A 27,786-nucleotide genomic window follows, 5' to 3' on the forward strand; every position below is an offset into this window, starting at 1 on the left:
ACGCTTCCCTGCCCTCTTTTCCAGAGATGCCAAGTAAGTTTCTGCCGTGGCTGATGATGTCAGCACTACACTAACATTAGTTCAATGGCAGGCCACCAATCAATACTTAATGAACAATGTCCTTAAGAGCGAAACCCCATCTCTACCAAAATACAAAAAATTAGCTGGGTGTGGTGGTGAGCGCCTATAATCTCAGCTACTGGGGGGCTGAGGCAGGAGAATTGTTTGAACCCGGGAGGCAGAGATTGCAGTGAGCCAAGATTGCACCATTGCACTCCAGCCTGGGCAACAAGAGCGAGACTACATCTCAAAAAAAAAAGAAAGAAGAACGAAAGAAAGAAAGAAAGAAAGAACGAACGAACGAACGAACGAACGAACGAACGAACGAAAGAAAGAAAGAAAGAAAGAAAGAAAGAAAGAAAGAAAGAAAGAAAGGATTCTAACGACACCGTCAACATCTTCAGTTCTTCCCAAGGGTAGCGTAAAATTCACACACACAATGTAAAGCCAATTAGATCAACATTCTGTCCTCACCAATCCATACCTAAATCCTTATTTCAAATTGGCCCCCAATTTTTCAGGATTTAAGAAGACTGAGAGGAATAACCACGAACAAGAAAGGTTTACGCAGACGTCAGTCTTCCCAACTCTCGCTCAGGAACTCACCCCAAACTCCTCCTGTGGAATCAGCCTGGGTAACAGTCCCTGATGGCCGCACAAGAACAGAGAGTTCCACGAACCCACGACAGACCCCACCCTCCAGGCCCAGGCAGAGGAGGGAGGCGGACGGTCACGAAGCCAGAAAAGCAGGGAACTGTGATTCTTCTGACTTAATGCAGGCGATTGGGCCAAAAAACAAGGCATATCTACCTGTGAATGGGGTGAGCTCCCAGCTGGCTGCGCAGAGGCTGAGATACGAAGGAACTCGCTTCCCTGCACACTGAAGTCCATCAGCGTCTCCACATCGGCTACACCGGGGCTTTGCTCGCCCCTCACAGACTAGGATGACAGTGGCAATGTCTGGACAGAATGTCAAGGACGGATGGACAGACAACCTGGACAGACACTGTACAGAGACCAGGGGCTAGGCAGGGGGAAGCGGCAAAACCTTGGGGCCAGCAGGGGCGAGGCCAGGAAGGCTCGGTGAAGGCCAGCATCTCCTCATCCAACAGAAGCAGGAGCGGCCACCCAGTGTGGGCTGCAGCTGCGGTGAAGTGGCCAGTGGGACACAGCAGGAGGCCGGGGCTAGCCCTGCCCCCAGCCCGGGAGGAGGGGCCCAGCTGCGGGCACCACCTCAGAAGCCAGCATCCTGAGCCCCCAGGGAAGGCGGGAAATTGCCCCTGGGCACTGGGCGCTCAGGCTGGAGGCGGTGAGACCTCGAGGCCCTGCAGTCGGGGAGGCGAGGGCAGAAGTGGCCAAACTGCAGCTCAGTGAAGGGCTTTGTCAGGAAAGGCCCCCAGAGGCTGCCTCACCAGCCCGGGGGAGGTTACTCCCGGCCCAGAGGCTCAAGAGGGCCCTCGGCGGTGACGCTTAACCTCGTCCTCTGACAGAGGACCATCGAGACAGAGTCACTCAAACCTCTGCCAAGCTCTGCACCCAAGTGAAGCTGTTACCACAGACGCTGAGGCAGGCAGTGCTCATCTCAACTCTGTACAAGTGGTTTATTTAGCCAGTTGTCCAAATTCTTAATGACAAACCACACTAAACGTGTGTTTTCAGTATCACCTATGCTCATAGCTATGTATAAAACAACTATCACAAGGAAAACTAGGTGGTGAACCCAGGAGGAGGAAATCCCCACGGCCAGTGGAGAGAACACCAACGGACCGTTGGCTCTTCCCGGCTGAACCCAAGAGCGCTTGGCTGGGCTCACTTCCGTTCTAATTTCCAGATTTATTTTTACTTTCTCACATTTTCATTATGAAAATGTTCAGACATATTTAAAAAGTAGAAGAGCAGTATAATGAGTGGCCAAGTTTTCTCCACGTGCAGCTCCAACAACTGCTAACATTTCGTTAGATTTGCTTTCTCACTCTCTCTGTAGATCAGACAGAAAGACAGATTTGTTTCTCCTCTGGAGCCACTTGAAGGTGAGAGGCTCCTGCTGCCTCACCGAGTCCTCAGGCACACATTCCCTAGGAATAAGGGCCCCTCTGCAGCCGCAGTACCATCATCGGCAGACAAGAACGATTTCAGAGCATCGTTGTCCAGGTTATGTTCAGGTAGCACAATCGTTCCAAAAACGTCTTTTCTATCCGGGCCGCCCACCGTGCCGAGTGACTCTCCTTCCCCGTCTTCGTCAGGGACAGCCTCGCACCCCTTTTATCTGTGATCTTCACTTTTCAAGAGTCCAAGACCACTGTCCTGCAGAATGTCCCCTACCTCAGAGGCATCTGTTTCTCGGGCCATCATTAAATTCCCTGCTATGCACCTCCATTCCCTATAAACAGGAAGTTTCAGTCTCAAGGCGCAATCACCTTCTGTCAAACGTTTCCCGGCAGCTTCCGGGTGAGGCTGCTGGTTCACGAGGGGCGCGAGCTCCTGCTCCTGGTCACTGATGGCACGGCCGCGACCAGCACCACACCCCGAATCAGAAACATCTGGAGGGGCCGCGGGCAGCCGAGACACCTCCCTAGAAAGTATCTGAAGCCAGAAAGTACGACAGAAAATTCACAACCTGCCTTCGTCCACCCAGGCTGCTCTAACAACACGCCACAGGCTGGGCAGGGACTGGCAAATGACCCAAGTTCATTTCTCACAGCTCTCAGTCTCAGTCTCAGGCTGGGAAGTCCATAGTCAAGGCCTGACAGGTTTGCCTGGTGAGGGCTTCCTGGTTCATAGACGGCGCCTTCTCACTGGGTCCGCACACCGTGGAAGGAGCGAGGGAACTCCCTGTAGTCCCTTTTTTGAGGGCACAAATCCCATTTATGAGACCCTCACGACCTCCTCACCGCCCAAAGCTCCCCCTCCTAGCACCATTTCCTTGGGGGTGAGGATTCCAACTTGTGAATCTTGGGGAGACACAGACATTACAAAAGCCCATCACTTAATTTTTTTTAAGGCATTTTTGCTTCTACAAAGTCTCAAGATAAAATCAAAAGAAAGAGGTCTGAGTCAATCCACACAGTTCTCCCAAAAGGGCAAGTGATCAATTGCCACCACTTTTTATCCGAGACTCGCTGGGTGCCCCCGTCTGCATGACTGATTCTAAATCACCATCCTCTCCTCTGCCACTCAGAGGTCAGAGTCAGTCCAGAGCTTAACACCAAGGCAGAGCTGACTGAATGACACCAGCTAATCCAGTAAGACAAGCCAAGACTCCTGCCCAAGTCCTAATCCCTCCCCCAGGGAAACGTGGAAGGGCCAGACACCTGGCAGCCCTTCCTTCCTGCTCTAAAGCCTCAGAGACACAGCCCCGGCCAGGCGTGAGCCTCGGGCAACGCACGGTAACGTCAGCTGGGCACCGAGTCTGAGAACATGTTCTCAAGTAAAAATGAAAACAAGACTGCTGTGAAAAGTTCATGCTTAATCACCTCTGGGCTAAATTCTAAATGCAATGTTATTTCAGAGCTAAGTGGAAGTAATTCCTTAAAAATATATATGAACAGTGACTAGCAACCCGGGCGATAAGTACTCAATATGTGTTTGATGAATAAATGAATTTTTAAAATTTATGGAAAGAGCACGCTCCATTTAGGAGAATTCTATTTAATTTGACATCCTAACTATACAGTGGCTCCTTTGTGCTGACAGCAGAGTTTGCTTCAGTTAACTCAAAAAATGGTAAGTCGCTCTAACAGGAAACCAAAAGGCTTTACAGAGAGTTAAATTATGGTGCCAATTCAACTGTGCATGGCAATTTCACCTTAATATTTAAATTCTCGAAGCACCATACTCAGAAAACAAGACATAACATACATAAATGCATCGACTAAAGCACCATCATCTAGAATTTGACAAAGTTTGACTGTGAGTTTCAAGAAAAGGGCTGATGAGGCCAAGAAGTTCCTTCCCCTCTCCCCTTACCTCCCATTTTGGTGACCAACTTAACGCAGAAAAATTCCTGTTTCAGGTTTGCACACATTGGAACAATCCTGGTATCTATTCCCCCAAGACACCAACAGGCTGAAGTCTGCAGGGTGCACATATTGAAAAATCACAGGAGCACTAGAGTGGCGGAAAGAGGTGCCCGTGAAGACGTCATCCTTTCTAAGACAGGGTCTGATTCCGCCTCCGGGCCCTTTTGCAAAAAGCCATTGCTACAAATTCACAGCCACCAGGAGGAAACACGCAAAAGACCCCACTGCCCTCCTGGCTTCCCAGAAGGCCTCAGAAGGATGAGACATGGAGCCTGCGCGCAATCCTGGACCCTTCTTCCTGCATTCAGTTTGACGTGTGTCACTTGCTTGAGTGACGGAGGTCCCACAATGGGCACAAGGGGACCCGTCAGGTCAGGAGGGTGCTGCCCGGCTCATGGTCCACACATGGGGATCCGTCAGGTCAGGATGCCCGGCTCACGGTCCACACATGGGGACCTGTCAGGTCAGGATGCCCGGCTCACGGTCCACACATGGGGACCCCTCAGGTCAGGAGGGTGCTGCCCAGCTCTCAGTATCAGCCGCACATGCACATTCTCCACTGAAGCCACTGAATGAAGCCACTACATGAAGCCACTGCATGACGCCACGCTGGAAGCACTTTCTGTCAGGTTTAGGAAGCTCGTGTCCAAGGTCATTAAACGCATGGCAAGCTCGCCTTGGAGGCATTTTACTTTGCTTATGACAATGAAGCATTCTCATTGCACTGAAGAGAGCACGCTTTCTTGTCCACTGCCTCTTTGAAACAGGCATTCTGTGCCCGTTTTACAGATTACATCAAGGCCCTAATACACGTAGACCCTTGTCTCAGGTACACACAAAGCAGCGGCATCACTAGAACGTGTTTTGGACCATGGGAGGAAGCCAAATCGCAGCATTATCCATTGGTGCTGCTTAAAGTGTATTTCCAAATGTGTCTCCCGAGCCCGGCCTCTGTTCACGGCTTCCGCTGACCACACGGCATCTGCTGGGCACTCTGCGCACTTTCTCCCACACCCGCCACGCCTGTGGGCCTGTGCCTGTCCCTCCACGCGTGAGCACCTACCAAATGGCTAACGCACACCTCCCACAGGCGGCAAGTGCCTGAACATTCCCACGGCTGGTGGCCGGGTAGGCTCTACAGGACCCACAGACAGGCATGGCCGCCCTGCCCACGGCCACCAGAGGCTTTGCTTTGTCTCTAGAGGTGCCCTTCGATGGGGCGACAGGGCAAATGGCCCAGTGTTAGATAATTAAGACTCAGGAAATCACGGCGGCCTTACCTTTAGAACTCACCTGTCTCCCCAGCACTACATCGCGAAGGGTGGGTCGCCAGAGCTGGGGAAGAGATGCCCAAGGCTCCCTCCTGCCCTGACAAGCTGGGACACTGCTCCCCTCTGTTGGTTTCTCACCGCACCTCAATAAACTGAGCTCACAGCAAGAGGCGGGCATGGCCTGAGTAGAAACACACAGCAGACCCCCCGGGTGGGCACGACGGAGGACAAGGGTGCGCGCGGGGACGAGGGTGCGCGCCGGGAAGAGTGTGCGCGCGGGGTAGAGGGTGCGCACCGGGAAGAGGGTGCACAGGCCCCGAGAACCTGGTGGCAGCAAGGCGGGTCAAGGCTGAACTCCAACAGAGGCAGCAGCAACGGTGTTGGGAAGTCACAGAAAAAGCACCACCCAGAGAGGCTGCATGAACCAGCAGCGACCCCAACCCAACGTGCTCATCGGACACACGCACACTCACACGCACACGCTGTGGACACGTGTGAATATGTTCCAATTAACGTGATGCTACCTAATAATCAACAATGTTAACCCCACGACTTCATTACATGGCATCTGGCACATTGAGACTTTTTATTCTGTCTCTCTTCCTATACAAAGAAGTGGAAAATAGGTCCAAGATCATTCAAAACAAATTATTGCTAATTGCAAAAAAAAAAAAAAAAAAAATTCCTACCCTCACCTTGGAGCATCTCAAGGCAACACCTCGTTCTTTGAGGTCACGGTTGGGACGCTCTCCGGACCCCTAGGTGGGTCTGCAACTGCAGAGAATCCCCAAATGGGCAGTTTTGGGGCCAGCACGGACACCAGCCATGCATCCAGGCAGGTCTTGGCAGGTTGCTCCGTGACCTCGGCTGGGTCACCAACCTGTTCCTGCACTCAGATCCCGCCAGGAACGAGGGCACCGGCCCGCACATCTCCACTCCCAAGGCTACATCCCCTGCGTTCCGCTGCACTGCTGGGTTCCATGCCTTAGATCCCAGGCACCTTAAAGTTGACGTTTCTCCACCAGCCCTCATGAAGATGACGCTCAGATAACGTCCCTCCTCTCCCACCTGGTCAGTACCCAGGGAGAAAGGAACCCAGATCTCAGCTTGATTTTCTGCCAGTCCATCGAAAAAACAGCTGGCCAGCAGCACTGGTGCACAGCACTGCCAGGTTACCCGTGAGGAAAACAAAGGGAAAGGAGATATACTCAAGTCAGCTGCGGCAAGTGCTTTTACATCCCTGCTCCAACAAGGAAAGACAGGAGGCCGGGAGTATGGCTCACACCTCTTGTCCTTCCTTGTTGCGGCAGGGGTACAGAAGCATTTGGGGAGACTGAGGCAGGAGAAATGCTTGAATTCAAGACCAGTCTGGGCAACATAGCAAGACCAAAAAAAAATACAAAAATTAGCCAGGTGTGGTATCATGCCTGTAGTCCCAGATACTCAGGGGGCTGAGGTGAGAGGATCACCTGAGTCCAGGAGGCGGAGGTTGCAGGGAGCCAAGATTGCACCACTGCACTCCAGCCTGGGCATCAGGGTGAGACCCTGTATCAAAAAAAAAATGATAATAATAAAAAGAAATACAGGAGACCACTAATAATTCCAAATAGTGCTAGTTACTAATTTGAAATCTTTTCCAGATATGATGAAGGAAATCATTTTTCTTCCTACACCCATTCTAAGGAAACATTTCTATTTTTCTGCTATACAATTTGGTAACCTTCCATTTCAGATCCTGGCCTCTTTAAGCAGGACTTGCTGGTGTGCCAGCAAAGCAGCGCTCTGAAACCTCAGCATCCTCAGTCCCACCTGGAGGGCAGGTGAAGGATGCTGGGCCTCCATCTCCAAAAGTCACACTGGGGTGGGGCAGGTCTGGGGTGGGGCAGGGTTTGCACTTCTAATGCATTCCAGTCTAGGGCCACACCACCCTAAACACGCCCATCTCACCTAATGCATAGCAGAGGGAGAAGCCACGTGGGGCAGGTCACAGAGCAAGTGTCCAGGCACCAGGTCACCAGGTGTCTATTTAAATGCAAACCAGTCAAGCAGCTTAAGTCAAACAGGTTCACCCTCCTAACACATTGGCCAACACAGCCAGTGATAAATGTCACTGCTGTTAGACCTTCTGCTCACTGACGACGAGAGCAATGGCCTGAAACATCAAAGCTGAAGGGTGTGTGCCACAGTCAGGGCTCTGCACACCCCCGTCCCAGGCCATCACACATGGGTGCCTTCACCGGCACTGGGGTCTCACAGACCAGCCCCACGCTCACACTTACTGGGACGCAAACACCCTTTCAGCCCTTCATGCGTCTGTACCCTATAGCAGTGTTCGAGGGAGGCTAATTTAAGAAAGAAATGTAATACGGATATCTGTGAACTCTTCCTCCATATCCACTGAGTGGCCGTCCAGAAAAAGAAATATTAAAAAAAAAAAAGAAGATTTAAGAGTCAAACACAGAGTCGGGTGCAGTGGCCCATGCCTGTAATCTCAGCACTTTGGGAGGCCAAGGCGGGCGGATCACCTGGGGCCAACAGTTTAAGACCAGCTGACCAACATGGCAAAATCCTGTCTCTACTAAAAATACAAAAATCAGCCAGGCATGGTGGCACATGCCTGTAATCCCAGCTACTTGGGGGGCTGAGGCAAGAGAATTGCTTGAACTGGGAGGCAGAGGTTGCAGTGACTGGAGGTTGCAGTGAGCCAAGATCGTGCCACTGCACTCCAACCTGGATAACAGAGCAAGACTCTGTCTCAAAAAAAAAAACAAAAACAGGCCAGGCACGGTGGCTCGCGACTGTAATCCCAGCACTTCAGGAGGCCGAGGCGGGCAGATCACGAGGTCAGGAGATCGAGACCATCCTGGTTAACACAGTGAAACCCCGTCTCTACTAAAAATACCAAAAAAATTAGCTGGGCGTGGTGCGGGCACCTGTAGTCCCAGCTACTCGGGAGGCTGAGGCAGGAGAATGGCGTGAACCCAGGAGGTGGAGCTTTCAGTGAGCCTGGATCGCGCCACTGCACTCCAGCCTGGGCGACAGAGAGAGACTCCACCTCAAAAACAAAAACAAAACAAAACAAAAAACACAGAAGCTCGTGGAACAAGTCCTTGCCCCACTCCATGTCAGCTGTGCTGTGCCACCCAGGAGCATGCCAGGCTCAGAGTCGTCCACCTGCCTTGCGTAAACGATGTCACTACTCCAATCACAGAGGCTGCGATTCCCTAGCCCTCGCCATGTGCATGTCACTCACAAGCAGGCACAGGGACCCCCACAATGCACAGGGAATCCCTCTGGCCATCCGATGACCATCCATTGATAAATAAAAAGCATTAATTCCAGCTGGGTTGCAGAGTTGCACACATCAATACTTGTTACTGTTCACAAATGTCCCACTTGAGGATGGAGTGACCTTACAGAATTGGGAAGAACTTCACAGACGTACGAGGGGTGCATTTAAGGAAAAAGTGTAAGGAAGAGGTGAGAAAATGGAATATGCTAACCTCTGTCTTTTCATCACCCTCTAAATCCTACGATTCCAGTTCTGTTCATTCTGCAGTGAAAAATAACAAGTGATTCACATTCAGACACAAGGTGGCTTAGGAAGCTGTGGCTGTTTTAAAAAGATGAAACAATTTAGAAGATCAGGATTCCATGAGCGTATTTCTTACTTAAAAAGAGAAGAGACTGGGAGTTACACATCAGCTTGCCAAGGCTGTCCCGAAGTCCAGGAGCCCCTTAGGAGAACAGAGAATGTGCAGCCTCCACAGACCAAGGCAGGTGGCTGGGCCCAAGAGTGGGGACGGGGAGGCTGCAGGAGGCTTGCAGAGGGAGCTGCCCCGCCAGCCTCTCGCAGATTCCTAATTAAACCCTGACAGCAGCTCTGTTTAGTGAATTTTCTCCTGGTCACTAAGAAGAGTGAAGCTGTTGAAAGCCTACAGCCAACCCTCTGGATAACAGTTGAGATGTATTTTAGAGAAGGAAATCATCCTGTCACAATCCCAGTCCTGCCCACAGCTGCAAGCACGTCCTGGGAGTGCGGCTTCTTGCTCTGTCAGCACCACAGCCCACCGTAGAGCCACATGGGTTCTGCCCAACGTTCCCACTTCAGAGAGTCTGGGCAGATGCAGCTGAAACACCCAGGGGGCAACCCCCACCCCCACTTCTCAAAAGTACATGCAGAGGCAGACAGAATGAAACACGGCCCCCAAACCTCAGATGTAGGGTTCAGCAACATGGCCCACCATAGAGCCACATGTGCTCTGCCCAACGCCCCCAATTCACAGAGTCTGGGCAGGTCCAGCTGAAACAGTACCTGGGGGGCAACCCCCGCCCCCACTTCTCAAAAGTACATGCAGAGGCAGACAGAATGAAACACGGCCCCCCAGCCTCAAACATAAAGTTTGGCACGGGCATCTGTGAAACAAGAACAAAAGTCACATGGGAAAGTGAGTGCAAAAATGAAAAAAATAACAGAATTACAGTGAAGATGGATGAGATGGGGAGGATTGCAAGGAAGTTGAGAAAGGGACTGAGGACCTGAAGAGGCACCTAAGGGCTGGACATTCCCAACAAGACAACAAAGACACCTCTGGATGAGGTGGGACGTCATCTTCATTATGGAAATAAAGGGGAAAAGCCTGAAAACATCAGTTTCCTACGACGAAGCAAAAATCAAACTAGCCTCAGACTTCTCTACAACACTGGGTTCCAAAAGACAAGGACGTGGCATCCGTGGGGTCTTGAGGGAGAGCTGGCACAAATGTGCCAGAGCTGCCGTCTCCAGAAGCAGCTGAAACAGCCTCAGATCCAGCAAAGCCTTGTCTTGAAAACTCTATCAGAGTACACCCCCTTATCAAAGGGGCACATGGCTGCAGGGGATGTGGTGTAAGGTGATTTAGAAATCTTACTCCGTGCAGACCCTAAACTTGGGAGGCTGCTGGTCACACCCTGGGAGGACCTCAGCCAGCGGGAAGCCCTGTGCCTCCTCTCTGCTCCATCTCTAATGCCAAGAAACATTTTATGCATAAAATTACGTTATTTCCAGTTTGTTAAATTGTATATATTAAGTCCATAAAGAGACTAAGAAAATGTATAAAAACATTGATGACTTCACGGTGGTATTATAACTAATTTTTAAACCAAACATGTTGTCTAAATTTTCCAGAATGAAAATACACTCTTTTTAACAAAAAAGGTGCTTTTAAAGTCACCATAAACAATTATATATCCATCCTACGAACATGGTCTTAAAATAAAAAGTGAAGAGCAAAAACAGCAGAAGGAAGTGCATGAATATGTTGACAACGTTTATCTCTGAATGGGGGGGGGGCTGTTTTGCCTTCCATTTCCCTATGTTTGAAGTGTCACCTCTGTAATGTAATAATAGAGCAGACACAACAGTCAAGGAAACACCGCTGCCCACTAGGACATAAACTGAGTCTCCTCCAAAATGCTGCGACCCCAACCTCTGATTTTATCTTTTAAATCAGCTCAGTTTTCTCCCCTAAAAAGAAGCATATTGTATCATTACTCTTTAAAGTTAGGTGACTTAACAGGCACACAGACTTAAACACCTTCTGGAAAGGTGATGTGTCAAGTTTAACTAAGATTTGTTTTGTTCTGAAAAGAGCAGGGGCACGTTCCCAGGTGAGGGGACTCCAGGAAACACTGGCTGTGTCCGATGGGCCCTCACCTGGAGAAACAAGCGCTCGACGCCTCCACCCTCCACCCGGACTCAGCAGGAAAGGGATGCAGAGCTGAAGACAGACTCGTCTATAGAAACCCCAAGGGCTGTTTCCAGGAGCTACTCACTGTCCCGTGCCGCTGCACCCTGCTCCCCTGTGCAGGTACCGGAGCTGCTGTCCAGGCTTCCCCAGGCTCTCCACGCCTCCTTCCACCCCACGTCAACCTGCACCACCCAACTCCCCACCGTCTCTTACTGACCACCGGCCTCAATTCCCGCATAGCCTGGAAACTGCAAAGCTGCCTGGCAGCAAGAGGGGACGGGCAGCGAACGCACCAGCCAGGTGGCACCTGCTCCCACCAGACTGCAGGGTCACAGCGCCTGCCTCACGGAGCCGTCTTTAAGCACAAGTACAGCGGGAAATCAATGCAGCTTTAGCTTTACTTTGGTGCTAAATTAACTTTATAACACTTGGTTATAACATACATTAATTTTTATAGCAATTACTAAAATAACAACTCATAATGCATTCATTTACCATATTAAGCCAAGCAACTGAAAAGCCAAACACACAAGCAGAATTTTATAGGACTGTAGTAGTTTTTGTTAGGCTGTCAAATTATTTTAAGCTCAAAATTAAAGTAATTAAATCTGTGACTCTCAACTGGGGGAGGTGGGCACACACAGAGAGGGGAAGTTAAAATCCTTTTTTTCTTCCAAACCTCACACAGACCCACTCGGCTGGTAATTTCCATTGCTGGAATTATATCCTGTTCCTTAGGTTAAAAACAACTGCCTTCGTGCCTATTAAAAATAATGTTTCTTCCTTTCCTGAGTGAATGTGAAATGAGCCATGGTGGCAAGGTAGACACGAACAGAGGGAAACTGAGTCCACATCCACATTTGATGGTGGGTGAGAACAGGGGGAAACTGAGTCCACGTCCACATTTGATGGTGGGCGAGAACAGAGGGAAACTGAGTCCACGTCCACATTTGTGGTGGGCAAGAACAGAGGGAAACTGAGTCCACGTCCACATTTGATGGTGGGCGAGAACGGGGGAAACTGAGTCCACGTCCACATTTGATGGTGGGCGAGAACAGAGGGAAACTGAGTCCACGTCCACATTTGATGGTGGGCGAGAACGGGGGAAACTGAGTCCACGTCCACATTTGATGGTGGGCGAGAACAGAGGGAAACTGAGTCCACGTCCACATTTGATGGTGGGCGAGAACGGGGGAAACTGAGTCCACGTCCACATTTGATGGTGGGCGAGAACGGGAGAAACTGAGTCCACGTCCACATTTGATGGTGGGCGAGAACAGAGGGAAACTGAGTCCACGTCCACATTTGATGGTGGGCGAGAACGGGGGAAACTGAGTCCACGTCCACATTTGATGGTGGGCGAGAACAGAGGGAAACTGAGTCCACATCCACATTTGATGGTGGGTGAGAACAGGGGGAAGCTGAGTCCACATCCACATTTGATGGTGGGTGAGAACAGAGGGAAACTGAGTCCACGTCCACATCTGATGGTGGGCGAGAACGGAGGAAACTGAGTCCACGTCCACATTTGATGGTGGGCGAGAACAGAGGGAAACTGAGTCCACGTCCACATTTGATGGTGGGCGAGAACGGGGGAAACTGAGTCCACATCCACATTTGATGGTGGGCGAGAACGGGGGAAACTGAGTCCACGTCCACATTTGATGGTGGGCGAGAACACAGGGAAACTGAGTCCACGTCCACATTTGATGGTGGGCGAGAACAGGGGGAAGCTGAGTCCACATCCACATTTGATGGTGGGCGAGAACAGAGGGAAACTGAGTCCACGTCCACATTTGATGGTGGGCGAGAACACGGGGAAACTGGGTCCACATCCACATTTAATGGTGAGTGAAACAGGGGGAAACTGAGTCCACATCCACATTTGATGGTGGGCGAGAATGGGGGAAACTGAGTCCATATCCACATTTGATGGTGGGCGAGAACAGGGGGAAGCTGAGTCCACATCCACATTTGATGGTGGGCGAGAACAGGGGGAAGCTGAGTCCACGTCCACATTTGATGGTGGGTGAGAACAGCGGAAACTGAGTCCACATCCACATTTGATGGTGGGCGAGAACACGGGGAAACTGGGTCCACGTCCACATTTGATGGTGGGCGAGAATGGGGGAAACTGAGTCCACATCCACATTTGATGGTGGGCGAGAACAGGGGGAAGCTGAGTCCACATCCACATTTGATGGTGGGCGAGAACAGGGGGAAACGGGGTCCACGTCCACATTTAATGGTGGGTGAGAACAGGGGGAAACTGAGTCCACATCCACATTTGATGGTGGGAGAGAACAGGGGGAAACGGGGTCCACGTCCACATTTAATGGTGGGTGAGAACAGGGGGAAACTGAGACCACGTCCACATTTGATGGTGGGAGAGAACGGGGGAAACGGGGTCCACGTCCACATTTGATGGTGGCTTTTAATGCACTGCTGCGTGTGTCCCCTTGCCTTCACGAATTTTCAGGTAGTAAGAAAGCAATTTTTCTTATTGGAAAGGAGAAAACTAAGTAACTGTAAAAATAATATAATTTCCTTAAAGCAAAACAACAGAGAACCAATTTTTCCTTTTTTCACATTATCCAATAATTCTAAGACTCAGGGTTTTGTCACGTTACAGCAAATGCCGTTCATTAGGAGGAAATCGGAAGTCAGAACAGTGTGTGCTATTCAAATTTTCTATGAATAATTAACTCAAATGTGTTCAGAGTGCTATAAAATGAAATTAACTTATTTTTAGTTTAACCCCAAATCCCCAATCACTTGCCAAATGATCCTCTATGTATCCTATGTAAAGGACAGGGTCTTTCTGGCAGAAAACCATCGAAGTTTTTATTTGCAGTAAGAGAAGCATGCTTCTTATTATCAAACAGGTGCATGGCCCCCTTGCGGGGGGTCGCCCATCACCTGCATCCCCATGCGTCACGGTGTTGCCACACACATCAAAACGCATCAAAACGGAAAAGGAAATGTAAGCAGTGTCTGCTGTCCAAATTTCACGTCAACAATTCCTTATTAGGAAGGCACTTCTGAGCCTTTCCTCCTGCATCTGGGAGCTGCCAGCAACCCAGTTCCAGGAGATAAAATAGCTCGACACCTCCTGCAGCCCATGGAGTCCTCTTGTTGGGACAAGGTCTCCCCAGGACACAGAAGCCCCCAGCAAGGTCAAGACTAGAGGTCCTGGGGGTGGGTGGTGCTGGGGAGGCCACGCGGGGAGGACTGTTCCCTGTTCCCTTCCCCTCAGGAGACAGCTGGCCCGAGGTGACACACCACTGGATGCAATTTCAGGGTCAGGGACCACGGTGCCCGGAGCTGTGGACCACGCCAGCCCACAGCCACTGCATGCCCCAGACCGGGGCTGTGGACCACGCCAGCCCACAGCCATTGCATGCCCCAGACCAACACGAGAAGAGTGCAGACCAACAACATCTTCGTCTATGGCAGGTGTCACGGTTATCGTTCCTAAGAGAGTCCACAGCCACTTCTACTAGGTACCCTCCACTCTTCCCATGCCCCAGCTGGTCCCCCTGTGACAGCTGTGTCCCTGAGAATGGGGTGTGGAGCCGGGGGAAAACACAAAATAAACCACCTGCTATTAGAAACAGCCTCGCTGTCCTCAGGGAGCCGGTCCTGGGGCCAGCCTCACTGGACTCAGGGAGTCGGTTCCAGGACCCCATGGACACCAAATCCAGGCACATTCAAGCCCCACAGGTGGACCTGCCGAACCTGCATGCACAAAGAGTTGGCCCTCCGACACGCGTTTCACATGGCAGGAACACTGTACTTTCTGTGTGTACAAAGTCAGCCCTCCGACACGCATTTCACATGGCAGGAACACTGTACTTTCTGTGTGTACAAAGTCAGCCCTCCGACATGCGTTTCACATGGCAGGAACACTGTACTTTCTGTGTGTACAAAGTCAGCTCTCCGACACGCGTTTCATATGGCAGGAACACTATTTTCTGCGTGTACAAAGTCAGCCTTCCAACATGCGTTTCACATGGCAGGAACACTGTACTTTCTGTGTGTACAGAGTCAGCCCTCCGACACGCATTTCACATGGCAGGAACACTGTACTTTCTGCGTGTACAAAGAGTCGGCCCGCGACACGTGTTTCACGTGGCAGGAACACTGTACTTTCTGTGTGTACAAAGTCAGCCCTCCGACACACGTTTCACATGGCAGGAACACTATTTTCTGCGTGTACAAAGTCAGCCCTCCGACACGCATTTCACATGGCAGGAACACTGTACTTTCTGTGTGTACAAAGTCAGCCCTCCGACACGCATTTCACATGGCAGGAACACTGTACTTTCTGCGTGTACAAAGTCAGCCCTCCGACACGCATTTCACATGGCAGGAACACTGTACTTTCTGTGTGTACAAAGTCAGCCCTCCGACACGCATTTCACATGGCAGGAACACTGTTCTTTCTGTGTGTACAAAGTCAGCCCTCCGACACGCGTTTCACATGGCAGGAACACTATTTTCTGCATGTACAAAGTCAGCCTTCCAACATGCGTTTCACATGGCAGGAACACTATTTTCTGCGTGTACAAAGTCAGCCTTCCAACATGCATTTCACATGGCAGGAACACTGTACTTTCTGCGTGTACAAAGAGTCGGCCCACCGACACGCGTTTCACGTGGCAGGAACACTGTATTTTCTGCGTGTACAAAGTCAGCCCTCCGACACGCGTTTCACATGGCAGGAACACTGTACTTTCTGTGTGTACAAAGTCAGCCCTCCGACACACATTTCACATGGCAGGAACACTGTACTTTCTGCATGTACAAAGTCAGCCCTCCGACACACATTTCACATGGCAGGAACACTGTACTTTCTGCATGTACAAAGTCAGCCCTCCGACACGCATTTCACATGGCAGGAACACTGTACTTTCTGCATGTACAAAGTCAGCCCTCCGACACGCATTTCACATGGCAGGAACACTGTACTTTCTGCATGTACAAAGTCAGCCCTCCGACACGCATTTCACATGGCAGAACAGTGTAATTTCTGCGTGTACAGAGTCAGCCCTCCGACACGCGTTTCACATGGCAGGAACACTGTATTTTCTGCGTGTACAAAGAGTCAGCCTTCCGACATGCATTTCACGTTGCAGGAACACTGTATTTTCTGCATGTACAAAGAGTCAGCCCTCCAACACGCGTTTCACGTGGCAGGAACACTGTATTTTCTCCCTGAGTTTGGTTGAAAAAATCCACATATAAGTTGACCCGCAAAGCTCAAGCTTGTGTTGTACAAGAGTCAACTGTATGCAACTGACACTGATTCCTACCAACAATTTCCAAATCTTAGCATGACCAGCACGATAAACAGAATGAGCAAAATTTAAAAACTAAAGCAGAGTTTTTTCCTGTGAGTTGGCGCACTGCGTATCCCCTGGGAGAAAGACCACACTGGCTGCTGACCAAACTCCACCGGCCTCTTCCTCCGTCCTGAGGGCATCTTCCTCCATCCTGACAGCAGCCTGGGCTTACCTCAGTCCCAGGGCGGGGGAGGAGGACGCACTGTGCACCCTCCCAGCTCTCCTCCGCCCCTTCCCTCAGGCTGGCCCAAGAGCAGCCTGGACAGTCACGTGCTGGGGACACCGAGCTGCCCCTCCTCGGCCCACAGCCTCAGGCCACCTGTCTCATCTGTGACTGAGAAACAGAGCTGCAGCTGGAGGCGGGAGGCGGGACACGCTGGGATCTACCCATGGCCAGGCCGAGCTGCTCCGATCACTCAAGCTTCACTTCCATCACTTGCTCTACCAAATAAACTAGAATAAAATACGCCACGTCCTCCTTTCCACACACTCCCAAGCCTCCCATCCCACTTCCCGGAGCTGACCCCATAAGAACACTTTCTGCGCCTTTCCAGGTATTTTCTATCCTCCTCAAGCACAGAACCACATTCAGAGTGAATTTTTTTTTTTTTTTTTAACAGAAATGGCACCAGGGCAGATGATGATTTTTTTGGACCATTTCTTTACTTTCTTGGGCATTTTCCGCACCAGGACAGATGGGCTCTGCTCTCCTTCCTCCATGCCCACAGCTGCCTCACAGCAGCCACACACAGAGCCGTAAACCCTCGCAAGACTGTGGGTGTCTCGGGGTGCCCCACGTCCCCAAAGACCAAGGGGTCACAGCTCCACATTGTCCAACAACACTTCAGACACGGCCTCGAGCCTGGGAGCCCTGCTGGCCAGGCCAGGCCAGCCCCAGAACAGAGGTGTGAGGGGTGACGTCTGAACTTCTTTTAAAAAAAGGCAGATATTCAGTGCCACATTTAAAACGGTCATGACGGCCAGGCACAGTGGCTCATGCCTGTAATGCCAGCACTTTGGGAGGCCAAGGTGGGCAGATCACTTGAAGTCAGGAGTTCAAGACCAGCCTGGCCAACACAGTGAGACCGCTGTCACTACTAAAAATACAAAAATTAGCTGGACATGGTGGCAGGCACCTGTAATCCCAGCTACTCAGGAGGCTGAGACACAAGATTCTCTTGAACCCTGGAAGCAGAGGTTGCAGTGAGCTGAGATCATGCCACTGCAATCCAGCCTGGGTGACAGAGCATGACTCTGTCTCAAAAATAAAAATAATAATAACAAAAGAAAAAAAAAACAACATATGCATTCCTAGTCCCTTGGAGCTGCAGCAACAAAGCTGGTGATATATTTTGGGTGTTTCTAATCAACGTGTTCCATGAGCCACACTGCAAGTCTCAACCTTGACCCTGCTACAGTAATCATCTATTACAAAAAAGAGCCATAACTCTGTCTCCTACTAAAATATCCTAATTGAGACATGTTAACAGAATACATTTCTTTGGGTGAGAAAGTCTCCACCAGGGTGGGGAACAGATGGCCCACCGATTGTGCTGTGGCCCTAACCACCAAGGACTCACGAATCATCCACAGCAAGGCTGGCAACTCAAAAAGAACACCGATTGCTCTTTCACATTAATTCTTAAACCTTGAGAAACCAAAGTTCTCTTTGTAACAGACGAGAAAGGATGAAGTCAGAAGTAGCTCAGCAGAGATGCACCAACTCTTTTTTTTTTTTTTTTTTGAGACGGAGTCTCGCTCTGCCGCCCAGGCAGTGGCCGGATCTCAGCTCACTGCAAGCTCCGCCTCCCAGGTTCCCGCCATTCTCCCGACTCAGCCTCCCGAGTAGCTGGACTACAGGTGCCCGCCACTATGCCCAGCTAATGTTTTTGTATTTTTAGTAAAGACGGGGTTTCACCGTTTTAGCCAGGATGGTCTCGATCTCCTGACCTCGTGATCCGCCCGTCTCCGCCTCCCAAAGTGCTGGGATTACAGGCGTGAGCCGCCGCGCCCGGCCGCAGAGATGCACCAACTCTTCCCAGGGAGAGACAGCCCTTGCTAATCACGTCTGGATTAACGGATGCGCTAAAAGCATCTCTTCCAACAGAGACACAGACTGCAAACAGGAATGCCATAAACACCTTCCCCAGATTACCCAGTCCTGACCCATCCACCCCTCAGGAGGTCCCCAGCCACGTCCAGTAAGGAAATGACCCCACAGCAGACGCAGGTGCAGGCAGTGAGGGCAGCGGCGTCAGGGAATTCCGCTCCATAAACCCTGGCAGGACGCAGGGAGGTGCATCTCTCCTCATCAGGCACTGTGGAGATTCGCTAGTGTCGCTTTCATTCTTCACAGCTGCTATCTGATCTCTTGCTAATCAGTGTTTTCCTGACAACAAAGTCAAGGTTTCCCTGAAGAGACTGCCAGATGAAAGAAAGGGAGAAGAGACAGAAATGCCCGAAGCCCGTTTCTGTACCCAGCTGGACAGGTGAAGTCATTTAAGTGCAGGATGATCTGGCCATTCCAAATATGCAGGGCTTTCCAATTTTGTTAAAATGAAACCCAGCCTTTGAAAAGGCCCGGACTTCCCACAATGCATGGTATTTATAGTGTGGAGGGCACTGCAGAGAAGTTATCAGAGGGTTCACAACAGCAAGATCCACGGAGGCTCTGCCATGTGCCAGGCACGAGACACTGTTTACATAAAACACGTCATTTCACCCTACACAGAGTCCACAGACTGCTCCACATTTCACCCTACACAGAGTCCACCGACTGTTTCACATTTCACCCTACAGAGTCCACCGACTGCTCCACATTTCACCCTACACAGTCCACAGACTGCCCCACATTTCACCCTACACAGTCCACAGACTGTTTCACATTTCACCCTACAGAGTCCACAGACTGCTCCACATTTCACCCTACACAGAGTCCACCGACTGTTTCACATTTCACCCTACACAGTCCACAGACTGCCCCACATTTCACCCTACACAGTCCACAGACTGCCCCACATTACACCCTACAGAGTCCACAGACTGCTCCACATTTCACCCTACACAGTCCACAGACTGCTCCACATTTCACCCTACACAGTCCACAGACTGCCCCACATTTCACCCTACACAGTCCACAGACTGCCCCACATTTCACCCTACACAGTCCACAGACTGTTTCACATTTCACCCTACAGAGTCCACAGACTGTTTCACATTTCACCCTACAGAGTCCACAGACTGCCCCACATTTCACCCTACAGAGTCCACAGACTGTTTCATATTTCACCCTACAGAGTCCACAGACTGCTCCACATTTCACCCTACACAGTCCACAGACTGCCCCACATTTCACCCTACACAGTCCACAGACTGTCCCACATTTCACCCTACACAGTCCACAGACTGCCCCACATTTCACCTACACAGTCCACAGGCTGCCCCACATTTCACCCTACACAGTCCACAGACTGCTCCACATTTCACCCTACACAGTCCACAGACTGCCCCACATTTCACCCTACACAGTCCACAGACTGTTTCACATTTCACCCTACACAGTCCACAGACTGCCCCACATTTCACCCTACACAGAGTCCACCGACTGTTTCACATTTCACCCTACACAGTCCACAGACTGCCCCACATTTCACCCTACAGAGTCCACCGACTGTTTCACATTTCACCCTAAAGAGTCCACAGACTGTTTCACATTTCACCCTACAGAGTCCACAGACTGCCCCACATTTCACCCTACAGAGTCCACAGACTGCCCCACATTTCACCCTACACAGTCCACAGACTGCCCCACATTTCACCCTACACAGTCCACAGACTGCCCCACATTTCACCCTACAGAGTCCACCGACTGCTCCACATTTCACCCTACACAGTCCACAGACTGCCCCACATTTCACCCTACAGAGTCCACCGACTGTTTCACATTTCACCCTACACAGAGTCCAGACTGTTTCACATTTCACCCTACACAGAGTCCACCGACTGTTTCACATTTCACCCTACACAGTCCACCGACTGCTCCACATTTCACCCTACAGAGTCCACAAATTGCTCCACATTTCACCCTACACAGAGTCCACCGACTGTTTCACATTTCACCCTACAGAGTCCACAGACTGCTCCACATTTCACCCTACACAGAGTCCACAGACTGCTCCACATTTCACCCTACACAGTCCACAGACTGCTCCACATTTCACCCTACACAGTCCACAGACTGCCCTACATTTCACCCTACACAGAGTCCAGACTGTTTCACATTTCACCCTACACAGAGTCCACCGACTGTTTCACATTTCACCCTACACAGTCCACCGACTGCTCCACATTTCACCCTACAGAGTCCACAAATTGCTCCACATTTCACCCTACACAGAGTCCACCGACTGTTTCACATTTCATCCTACAGAGTCCACAGACTGCTCCACATTTCACCCTACACAGAGTCCACAGACTGCTCCACATTTCACCCTACAGAGTCCACAGACTGCCCCACATTTCATCCTACAGAGTCCACAGACTGCTCCACATTTCACCCTACACAGTCCACAGACTGCTCCACATTTCACCCTACAGAGTCCACCGACTGCTCCACATTTCACCCTACAGAGTCCACAGACTGCCCCACATTTCACCCTACACAGTCCACAGACTGCCCCACATTTCATCCTACAGAGTCCACAGACTGCTCCACATTCCACCCTACAGACTCCACAGACTGCCCCACATTTCACTCTACACAGAGTCCACAGACTACCCCACATTTCACCCTACAGAGTCCACAGACTGCCCCACATTTCACCCTACACAGAGTCCACAGACTGCCCCACATTTCATCCTACAGAGTCCACAGACTGCTCCACATTTCACCCTACACAGTCCACAGACTGCTCCACATTTCACCCTACAGAGTCCACCGACTGCCCCACATTTCACCCTACAGAGTCCACAGACTGCCCCACATTTCACCCTACAGAGTCCACAGACTGCCCCACATTTCACCCTACACAGAGTCCACAGACTGCCCCACATTTCACTCTACACAGAGTCCACAGACTGCCCCACATTTCACCCTACAGAGTCCACAGACTGCTCCACATTTCACCCTACAGAGTCCACAGACTGCCCCACATTTCACCCTACACAGAGTCCACAGACTGCTCCACATTTCACCCTACAGAGTCCACAGACTGCCCCACATTTCACCCTACAGAGTCCACAGACTGCCCCACATTTCACCCTACAGAGTCCACAGACTGCCCCACATTTCACCCTACAGAGTCCACAGACTGCCCCACATTTCACCCTACAGAGTCCACAGACTGCCCCACATTTCACCCTACAGAGTCCACAGACTGCCCCACATTTCACCCTACAGAGTCCACAGACTGCCCCACATTTCACCCTACAGAGTCCACAGACTGCCCCAAATTTCACCCTACAGAGTCCACAGACTGCCCCACATTTCACCCTACAGACTCCACAGACTGTTTCACATTTCACCCTACACAGTCCACAGACTGCTCCACATTTCACCCTACACAGTCCACAGACTGCCCCACATTTCACCCTACACAGTCCACAGACTGCCCCACATTTCACCCTACACAGAGTCCACAGACTGTTTCACATTTCACCCTACACAGAGTCCACAGACTGCCCCACATTTCACCCTACAGAGTCCACAGACTGCCCCACATTTCACCCTACAGAGTCCACAGACTGCCCCACATTTCACCCTACAGAGTCCACAGACTGCCCCACATTTCACCCTACAGAGTCCACAGACTGCCCCACATTTCACCCTACAGAGTCCACAGACTGCCCCACATTTCACCCTACAGACTCCACAGACTGCTCCACATTTCACCCTACAGAGTCCACAGACTGCCCCAAATTTCACCCTACAGAGTCCACAGACTGCCCCACATTTCACCCTATAGACTCCACAGACTGTTTCACATTTCACCCTACACAGTCCACAGACTGCTCCACATTTCACCCTACACAGTCCACAGACTGCCCCACATTTCACCCTACACAGTCCACAGACTGCCCCACATTTCACCCTACACAGAGTCCACAGACTGTTTCACATTTCACCCTACACAGAGTCCACAGACTGCTCCACATTTCACCCTACAGAGTCCACAAATTGCTCCACATTTCACCCTACACAGAGTCCACAGACTGTTTCACATTTCACCCTACAGAGTCCACAGACTGCCCCACATTTCACCCTACACAGAGTCCACAGACTGTTTCACATTTCACCCTACAGAGTCCACAGACTGCCCCACATTTCACCCTACAGAGTCCACAGACTGCTCCACATTCCACCCTACAGACTCCACAGACTGCCCCACATTTCACCCTACAGACTCCATAGACTGCCCCACATTTCACCCTACAGAGTCCACAGACTGCTCCACATTCCACCCTACAGACTCCACAGACTGCCCCACATTTCACCCTACAGAGTCCACAGACTGCCCCACATTTCACCCTACAGAGTCCACAGACTGCCCCACATTTCACCCTACACAGAGTCCACAGACTGCTCCACATTTCACCCTACAGACTCCACAGACTGCTCCACATTTCACCCTACAGAGTCCACAGAGTGCTTCACAGAACACCACCAAAGGGGACCATCAAATGATCCCCAAGAAGTAATGAGCGCCTTAAAAGTAAGAAAACTGCCGGGCGCGGTGGCTCACGCCTGTGATCCCAGCACTTTGGGAGGCCGCAACGGGCGGATCACGAGGTCAGGAGATCGAGACCATCCTGGCTAACACGGTGAAACCCCGTCTCTACTAAAAAATACAAGAAATTAGCCAGGCGCGGTGGCGGGCGCCTGTAGTCCCAGCTACTCGGGAGGCTGAGGTGGGAGAATGGCGTGAACCCGGGAGGCAGAGCTTGCAGTGAGCTGAGATCGCGCCACTGCACTCCAGCCTGGGCGACAGAGCGAGACTCCGTCTCAAAAAAAAAAAGTGAGAAAGCCAACTTCCTCCCCCTCTCTTAACTCCCTCTCCTCATTTCCACAGAACCAAAGAAATATGAAGGGCCAGTGACACCCCACTGAAGAACGCTCTCCTGGTGGTTACACTCTGTACACAGGGAGCACAACCCTGCTCCGTGCTGCCTGAGGCTACTATTCTATACCACACTAGTACGATCTGTTTGTTCTATTCTATACTATTCCATTCTCTACGACAGAACACTACAGTTTCATTCTATACCATATAATACTGTACTATCTGTTCTGTTCTATACTATTTTCTTCCATACGGAAAGGAGTTAGCCAGCTTGCTTTAAGCAGACAGTCAGGGAAGGGTCCCAGAGAGCCTCCCGCCCATGTTTTGTGCAGATAGGGGGACTTGCACGGGGGGCTCGCCTAAACATGCTCACAGCAGACTAAGGGCCCCCATGCGCACGGGGGAATGGGGTGGAGCCACCAGAAATTCACTCCTTACACAGACAGGGAGCCCAGCCCCAAGGAGCCCAGCCCCATCAGCTTCTATATAAAAGCCCTTGTAGTCAGCTGGGAAGGGGGCAACCAGCAACCTGCTCTCAGGACCCCTCTTTTCACTGAGAGCTTAACTTTTAGCTTAACAAGTTCCACTGCACTCACTCTTCGATGTCCCCGTGCCTGTTTCTTCCCGGTCATGAGACAAGAACCTGGACCCCGCCGAGTTAAGAGCAAAACTCCTGCATCAGTGCTACAGAACACTATCCTCTCTGTTCTGTGCCATGCGACTCTACTATTCCACACCACACTACGTAATATTAATACTATGCTGTATGTTCTAATCTAGACTGTATTATGCTATGCAATACTACGTCATTAGTTCAACTGTATACTCTACAATACTATCCCACTTGTTCTATTCTAGACCATGTAATACTATTTGTCCTATTGTATACTATACTACATAATGTTACACTGTTTCTTCTATGCTACCCTATACAACATTATACTATTTGTTCTATTCTGCGCTACACTGTATAATTCTATTTTGTTTGTTCCATTCTATACAATATCTTGCATCACTTTACCATGCTCCACGATACAAAAGTAGAGCCAGTTATACGTTCATAATCTCTTTTCCAAGCTCTTACCCAGTAAGAAATGTGATGCTTTACTATGCCTCACATAAATGCACATTTCATGATAATCAATGCCATTTCCTATGGTTATAGAATTCTGTCTCTATGATTCTATTGATATGGTTTATTTGGGCTTTTCTGTAAGTCCTTTGCAGTGTCTGGTTTCCTAGTGAAAAGATGACTAAGGTCCCGATAAGATCCTACAAAACCAGCATTCACACAGGCTCACCTGTGTGCACTCTGCTGGACTCCGTGTTGAAGGAGTGACAGGAAGACAGACGGCTGTCGGTGGATGGAAGGCAACAAGGACAGAGTAGATTCCAGAACTGAGACAGGTACCAAGGCTCTGGCACAGCTGAGGGTCGATCCCAATTCTAGCCTCTCACAGAAAGGCAGAGGAGACTTAGCACAAAGAGCATGGAACTTTGCTTTAATAAAGCAAATGCTTACCATCCACTGTGAGGAGCTCAAGGAGAAATGGCAGTAGGCTCTACTAATAACTACTGCTTTAAAAAATGGAAGGGAGAGGGTACGTTTTCACATGGGCCATGTGGAAAGTTGGCTGGACCTGCCGCTGGACCTGACACTGGACCTGCCCCTGGACCTGCCGCTGGACCTGACACTGGACCTGCTGCTGGACCTGTTCCTGGACCTGCTGCTGGACCTGATGCTGGACCTGACACTGGACCTATCCCTGGACCTGCCGCTGGACCTGCCACTGAACTGCTAACAAATGCTGCAGATTTTTATGGAGAGAAAAGTACAATGCGTCTGAGAGCAGCTGTCCCAGCTCTGGGAAGCCGGCAGAAAAAGGAAGCAGCAGAGACGCTGGTATCATTCAGTGGGCAGAGTCAATGACCCTCCTCTAAGTCCAGCAAAGCTCAACCTGCATGTCTGCAACTAGAAATACCAATCATAAGCCAGACCTCCTGGCAAATACCATTGACCCGCTGTAATTCTGTGTGGTGTATTATGTCCCATGTACAGGAAATCATTCACAAAGCCTTTAACCAGGAAGTACTAACATGACTTTTAATGCAATATAACAGCTTTGCACCCATTTAACATATATTTAACCCCAATGGTATATGTAAATATATATTTTATAGAACATCAGGCATGTTTACCTAATGGCTTGAACCTTCACAATGTCTCTCTCCCTGAGAGGACAGCAGAGTATCCCATGCACTGTCTCCAGGAATATGCCCCTCCCAGAGAGGACTCACAAATCCAATGTGCACATGCATGCATGCACAGACACATATCACACACACACATGCACATGCACACCTACATGCAATACATACATTCACACGTGCACATACATTCACATAATCACATACCAACACATAACACATGCATGCACAGACACATATCACACACACACATGCACATGCACACGCACACCTACATGCAATACATACAGTCACACATGCACACACATTCACATAATCACATAATACCAACACATAACACATGCATGCACAGACATATATCACACACACACATACACAGGCACACGCACACCTACATGCAATACATACATTCACACATGCACACACATTCACATAATCACATAATACCAACACATAACACATGCATGCACATACACACAACACTCAAACACACATGCACAAACATACACACAACACTCAAACACACATATACATATACATTCTGACCCACACACATAGGTAAATGCATAGACATAACATGCACAAATGTACATGTATAACTATACACACACGAGCATCCATGCATTTATACTTGCACATATGTGCACTCTCGTGCCTAAACATGTAACACATGCACACACATACACGCAACACAAATACACATGCACACATATACACATGCGTGCACATGTACATTACACACAAAGGCACACATACATGCACAACACATATACATGCAATACACACTTTCATACACATAAATGCAAACACACATACATATATACAGCCCTCAAAGACCCCATTATTCAATTCTAAACAAAGTGGTTTATCCCCCAAATGTACCTTCCCGTAATTAATAAGCTCTACTGCACATTTCTTGTTTCAAATAATGAGGTCTCACACAGAGCACACACACATTTATACTCCAATACGTGTGAACATATAAATAGAAATAGGCACATGGGCATGAAGACCCTCTTCTGTAAAGGTATTCTCAAACTTGAACTGAACGAATTCTGCTAATTATAGTCAGAGTCAGCAAAGATATATATTTGACCTCGGAATGAATATACTCGTTCTTTTTGTTACCCCTGGCAACAGCAAGAATGTAAAACAGAGTTGTGTGATACGATGCCACTTATTCAATCCCACTTCCTGGGATCTGACCCACTTGGAATAGCGTTTCTGTCTGAGTGATTTCCTTCTGACTGAAATCATGAGATAATTCCTTCCCTTCCTGCTTTCTCTTTCCCAGGCCTTTTCACTACCCTTTCATCATCTCGGAAACTAAATCATAGTTGTCAAAATGGAAGGCAAAGAAACAGCCTTAGGAGAGAATCCCACACTGGAATGGACCCAAGACAGGAAAAAATATTCTTTTTGAAAATGTACAAAAGGAAAAGTCAAGAGGCCTGGGTTCCCTCTCACGACAGAAACAGACGTTGGCAAAGCAAGTCGCTCAGCACAGTTCAGCTCTGTGGTTGAAACAGAGATTCTAGTCCTTGTCCCTGTTTCAAGCTCTGTGTATGAAACAGATTCTAGCCCTTGTCTCTGTTTCATGATGTTGCAGTGAAGGAAACAAAACAGACAAAGGGCACAGGCTGGAGAAAAGGATTTTAAAAGGATGACTTTTAAAATGTGCACCTGCTTTTAAAGGGCATAATGAGGACATTTTCAAGTATATTAAAGCTGATCTACAAGAGACGGGTATAAAGACTCTACAAGGTCATTAGACTTACAAAGAAAACAAATCACATTCTCCTAGCATCACCAGTCAGGTGTTCCACAAACACTAAGAATAGCCACCACAACGGGATCCACTATGAGGTGTCAAAACATAACCCAGGAAGCGTGGCCGAGAGCTCCTATAACCTGATTTCTAGGAATCTAATTTTAACCATCCTCACAGCTAGCACATCACAAAAATACAGAGCTCCAAATGCCGTAACACAAGTGCTAACAACACCTAGCCAAAAATATACGAGGCATTTCAGGCAAAAATCCCAGAATCAGAAGAACACAAGTTTTATAAGTTCTTCAAAAGCTGGTGCTGGTTG

At 49.8% G+C, this 27,786-nt stretch overlaps 1 protein-coding gene and 1 pseudogene across 4 annotated transcripts in view; one reads left to right on the forward strand and one right to left on the reverse strand.

Annotated features, from left to right (window-relative positions):
* The window catches only part of DIP2C (disco interacting protein 2 homolog C), a 374,224-nt gene that overhangs the window by 317,942 nt on the left and 28,496 nt on the right, over window positions 1-27,786 (reverse strand). The window lies entirely within an intron of this gene.
* On the forward strand, window positions 14,077-14,557 carry LOC144331034 (putative uncharacterized protein DIP2C-AS1; annotated as a pseudogene).

Source organism: Macaca mulatta, chromosome 9 (assembly GCF_049350105.2).
Source record: "Macaca mulatta isolate MMU2019108-1 chromosome 9, T2T-MMU8v2.0, whole genome shotgun sequence".
Lineage (NCBI taxonomy): Eukaryota > Metazoa > Chordata > Mammalia > Primates > Cercopithecidae > Macaca > Macaca mulatta.